The sequence below is a fragment of the Sphaerodactylus townsendi genome, linkage group LG02 (genome assembly GCF_021028975.2).
Source record: "Sphaerodactylus townsendi isolate TG3544 linkage group LG02, MPM_Stown_v2.3, whole genome shotgun sequence".
NCBI lineage: Eukaryota > Metazoa > Chordata > Lepidosauria > Squamata > Sphaerodactylidae > Sphaerodactylus > Sphaerodactylus townsendi.
Genome location: NC_059426.1, coordinates 163,843,589 through 163,849,588, shown reverse-complemented (window position 1 = coordinate 163,849,588; position 6,000 = coordinate 163,843,589).

The following is a 6,000-nucleotide window of genomic DNA, read 5'->3' as shown; positions in this document are numbered from 1 at the left end:
ACACGTGCCATACAGCCCGAAAACCACACAGCACCCAAGCTGACCCGCCGTGGAAAGCCTTCACAATGCATTGATGAGGGTTGTATTTCAGGCCAAGGGAGTTATTTAGCCTTCATTTCAGCTGGCATCTTCAGAGGATGATCCTCTGAAGATGCCAGCCACAGATGCAGGCGAAACGTCAGGAGAGAATGCTGCTAGAACACGGCCATACAGCCCGGAAACCACACAGCACCTGCTGACCTCGGCCGGAAAGCCTCGGGACAATGCAATGAGGATGATTGAGGGATTGGAGCACCTTCCTTATGAAAAGAGGCTGCAGCGTTTGGGACTCTTTCGTTTGGAGAGGAGATGTCTGAGGTGGGGATATGATTGAAGTCTATAAGATTATGCACAGGGTAGAAAATGTTGACAGAGAGGAATTTTTCTCTATTTCTCACAATACTAGAACCAGGGGGCATCCATTGAAAATACTGTGGGGAAGAATTGGGACTAGTAAAAGGAAACATTTCTTCATGCAACACATGATTGGTGTTTGGAATATGCTGCCACAGGAGGTGGTGATGGCCACTAACCTGGATAGCTTTAAAAAGGGCTTGGACGGATTTATGGAGGAGAAGTCGATCTATGGCTGCCAATCTTGATCCTCCTTGATCTGAGATTAAAAATGCCTTAGCAGACCAGGTGCTCAGGAGCAGCAGCAGCAGCAGGCCATTGCTTTCACCTCACCATGTGAGCTCCCAAAGGCATCTGGTGGGCCACTGCGAGTAGCAGAGTGCTGGACTAGATGGACTCTGGTCTGATCCAGCAGGCTTGTTCTTATGTTCTTATGTATTTTGGTCACATTATGAGAAGACAAGAGTCACTGGAAAATACAGTAACTCCAGGAAAAGTTGAAAACAGCAGGAGAAGAGGAAAACTCAATATGAGATGAATTGACTCTATAATGTAAGCCACGGACCTCAGTGTGCAAGATGTGATCAAGGCTGCTAATGATAGGATGTTGGAGATCATTGATTCATAGAGTCAGCAGAAGTCAGTGGTGGCGAACCTATGGCATTCCAGAGGTTCATGAACTACAACTCCCATCAGCCCCTGTCAGCATGGCCAATGTCCAATTGGCCATTCTGGCAGGGGCCGATGGGAATTGTAGTTCATGAACATCTGGAATGCCATAGGTTCGCCACCAGGGGCATAAGTTGTATACGACTTGTTGGCGCATCATACTCAGCACAGGAAACAGACCTACCCTCCCATCCCCAAATCAGTAACCACAGACACAATCAGACCTTATCTTTCGTCACTGCCATGTAAAGATGACATGAGTCAGGTTCTGAATCAGTACTTCTCACTCAAGTCAGGAGGGAAGGAAACAAACACGGTCAAGTGAGGAGATCTGAATCACACTGTGGGGCGGCTGTTCTTCCATGTCTCATATGGAAGAAATCTTCATGGAAAAATCAAGCTTTCCAGATGCCATCAAGTGCACAGGCAAAAGAAATAGGGATGTTTGTCATTGTTGTGCCTGAATTCCTCTGTAGCTCCATTACAGAGGAAACAACATTTTGCTTATTTTGGCCATTGACACAGGGCCCCACCTGCTCCTGTATATTTATTTTATTTAGAAAATTGATACGTTGCTTCCCCACAGGAGCAGCAGTGGCATAGTGGTTAAGAGCAGGTGCATTCTAATCTGGAGGAACCGGGTTTGATTCCCCGCTCTGCCGCTTGAGGTGTGGAGGCTTATCTGGGGAATTCAGATTAGCCTGTGCACTCCCACACACGCTGGGTGACCTTGGGCTAGTCACAGCTTTTCGGAGCTCTCTCAGCCCCACCTACCTCACAGGGTGTTTGTTGTGAGGGGGGAAGGGCAAGGAGATTGTAAGCCCTTTGAGTCTCCTACAGGAAAGAAAGGGGGGATATAAATCCAAATTCTTCTCCTTCCTGTTCAGAGTGGCTCAAGAATAAAACCATAAACCCTGCATTAAAATACAATCAAACCCCAAAATGATCAATATCATTTGATATTAACTGAATAGAACAAAAAGAATAGGGTTTTACACCCTGCTTTTCTCAACAGAAATAAGTTTCAAAGCAGTTTATAATCAACCTTCCCTCTCCCCCAACAGGCACCTTGTGAGGTAGGTGGGGCTGAGAGAGTTCAGGGGGAACTGTGACTAGCCCAAGGTCGCCCAGCAGGTTTCATGTGGAGGAGTGGGGGTTTGAACCCAGTTCTCTAGATTAGAGTCCACAACCGCTGTACAGTGGTGGGATCCAAAAATTTTAGTAACAGGTTCCCATGGTGGTGGGATTGAAACTGTGGTGTAGTGCCAATGGGGCTGGGCGGGGGCGTGGCTGGGCATTCCAGGGGCGGGGCATTCCTGGGCAGGGCTGTGGCAAGGACGCAGCTGCTGCACCGGTCCTTGGGCGGGAAACGAATGCACGCAGGTGCAGGCTACACGCGACGCCGGTGCAACCTCCTGCTGGGGACTGTTTCCAAGTTCCTACGCGACTACCGCTGAGAGAGGAGGGCGAATCCAAGGCAAAAATCACGGGTAAACCAAATCTATTAGTAACCCCCCCCTCCCAGCAATAATACAAATAATTAGTAACCTACTCTCGGGAACCTGTGAGAACCTGCTGGATCCCACCTCTGCCGCTGAACCTGAAAAGCATCTGCATTGCATGCAGGAGGTACCTGGTTTTCTCCCTGGCATCGGCAGTTGAAAGAATCAGGAAGAAGGTGATGTGAAAGACCTTCAGCTTTGAGAGCGGTTGCCAGTCACGGAACACAAAATTGATCTGGAGAGACCAATGCTCTGACTAAGCCACCTTCATGTTGCTGTATGGAGCAGGGCCTCATCAGTAGAGCATCCAATCTTCAAGCAGAGGTCCTATGTTCAATCCTCAACATCTCCAAATAGCAGGTTGTCTACTGCAGCAGTCAGAATAGACAGTTCTGACCTTGATCTACCAATGGTCCTACTCAACATAAGGCTGCCTTGAGTGTTTAGATTAGAACAACGGAGGAAAGCAGTAGCGTACTGTGTGGGGAGAAGAAGGGGGTTGATGCCCCAGGCACCAGTTGCAGGTGTCACAAGGGGGGGGGTACATTCGGGCACCCTTTCCCCCATGTCTTGCACTACTTTGCTTGCTTGCTCCTGCCCACCAGCCCACTAGCCCGCTCCCCCCACCGTGCTCTCTTGACTTGGGAGGCTTTAACTATGTCCAGTGTAACTGAATGGCTTGTCCGCCACTGTTCACAGTTGCTTCTGCCTACTGCTGCCCGCTGTTCGCTACTGCTTCCACCCACCTTCTTGCCAACAGGGCAGCAGCAACAGTGAGCAGCAGATGGCAGCAGGAGGAAGTGGCGGCAAGTGATGGTGAATGGAAGAAGCGGTGGGCGAGCTGCTCTGCTAGGCACAGTCAAAGCCTCCTGAGTCAAGGGCGGGTGCGCGCTGACAGGCAGAGGACATTGTGGGCAAGCAGGTGGCTGGCTCTTACTTGACTCTGCTTGCCCTGGCTGGGGGGTGGGGCTGGCGATGGCTGTGTGGGAGGGTGCTGTGCGGGTATGTGCAGCTGAGCTGGCTGAGGGGGGCGACTATGGCACTAGTTTATAACGGTATGCCCCTGGATAAAAGGAAAAATCTGCAATCAGAGGAAAACATCTGAAGAAGAAGAGGAGGAGGAGGAGGAGGAGGAGGAGGAGGAGGAGGAGTTTGGATTTATATCCCCCCTTTCTCTCCTGTAGGAGACTCAAAGGGGCTTACAAGCTCCTTGCCCTTTCCCCCTCACAACAAACACCCCTGTGAGGTAGGTGTGGGGCTGAGAGAGACTCTGAGAAGCTGTGATCAGCCTCCAAGGTCACTCCAGGCTATGCGTAGGTTGGGCGCCAGGCTAATCTGAATTCCCCAGATAAGCCTCCACAGCTCAGGCGGCAGAGCGGGGAATCAAACCCGGTTCCTCCAGATTAGATACACGAGCTCTTAACCTCCTACACCACTGCTGCTCCTTTAGAATGTTCGCTGAGCTCTCCCAGAATTCCATGCCTGCTGCATGCAAGGCTGTCAAACCCAACACCTTACACTGAGAAAGACCATCAGTCTGTCATTGGCCGTTTACACAGGTGCAATCTACAGCCTTTTCTGTATGCCTAGCTTACCACAGTTTTTCCCAGGGGTCAAAGCTTGTGTCTTGGAAACATTCTCTGCGAAATCACAGCTTAGGCAGCAGAGCTGGGAATCAAACCCGGTTCCTCCAGATTAGATACACCAGCTCTTAACCTCCTACGCCACTGCTGTTCCTGATGAAGGGAAGGCCTTCTCCTAGCAGAACAGTACCATGGGGTCAATCCCGTTCCCTATTTCATCTTCCAAACAGAGCAAGTGTTCCCTTTTAGGAATAAAAAGATGCATCTTCCATGCCAGTCTCCCTTTTCCCATTGGCTCATCCTTCTTTCTTCTTAAATCCATCAAGAGTTTCAATGACTGCAGTAATTAAAGGGTGACTCTGTTTCTGTGTCTGCCACCTCATGAGTCCTCTCTCCTGCATTATTCTTCCTGACATGAATGGTGGTCTCCTGTCGATGCCTTTGAGATTCTTGCGATATTTATTGTCATCGGATAAAGCGGCTGTTGACAGGAAGCATTATTTTTTCCCCTTCAAATTGCTCAGTGGAATCTGTTGCTAAGAGCTGTCTACACATTATACATAATGAGGCAGCTCCGTTCCACCAAGATGATAGCTTTTTTTTATACAACTTTAGACCACAGGCCTGTTTTTCAAATGGCTCCCTCAGGTAAAAAGCTCCCTGCCTGAACTTGACAAAAACTTTTTTTCACAGCGGAGAGACGCTGCTTTACTACATGCAGGAAACTTGTTGTGTGGAGGAATATTTTAAAACAAACTACTCGTATTGTCTGAAGGGGTACAGAAGAAATTAACTACTTTGCCCAGGGGTCTTCAAACTATGGCCCTCCAGATGTTCATGGACTACAACTCCCATAGCCCCTGCAAGTATTGCTAAGTGGCAGGGCTGATGGGAATTATAGTTCATGAACATCTGGGGGGCCATAATTTGAAGACCCCTGACTTAGCCTATCACTGCATTTTGGGTAGAGCACAGAGCAGTTATGGAATCATAGAGTTGGAATCAAAGCACTTCTGACAGATGGCCATCCAGCCTCTCTTTAAAAACCCTCCAAAGAAGGAGACTCCACCACACTCCGAGGTAGTGCATTCCACTGTTAAACAGCCATCGTCAGGAAGTTTTTCCTGATATTTAGGTGAAATCTCTTTTCCTTCACCTTGAACCCATTACTCCTGGTCCTAGTCTGTGGAGCAGCAGAAAACAAGCTTGCTTCCTCACCAACATGACAACCCTTCAAATATCTAAACATGGCTATCATGTCACCTCTTAACCTTCTCTTCACTAAACAGTTCTCTTACTTCTCTATAACGTTCACGATCATACAGGACATCATAAATAAATGCCTACTCTCAGCAATTAATGATTCACCATTGGCAGCCTTGTCCTCTATGGCTGATTACCCGGTTCTGGTGTTCCCTGGCCTCGCCCCACTCTGGCCCAAAAAGTCACACCAGAAGTGCTCTCCCCAGGGAAAGCGGGAAGCACGCACAGGGCAAGAGGAAGAGTGTCAGGACTAGAAATCTTGCCCCAAGGTGCCTTCTTTCCCGGCGTGCCACAACAGGAAACCCGTTGGGACAAGATTTCTTGCCCCAACACACTTCCTGTTTCACGGCGCACCAGAGCGCTGGTGGGTAATCTGTCACTCTCTTCTTCTGCAGGATATTGGACAACTGATGCGATCCAAGGACGTAGGGCTGTGAAAGTTGGCCCCAATATCCATCCATCCACCTAACCATCCATCTAGCTTTTCTCCCTGAAAGGATTCAAAGCTGTTTGCAACAGCAGAAGAAACATAAAATATGAATAAGCCAATAAACAAAGAAAACTACAAACCATTTTCCACGCTTGGTTCA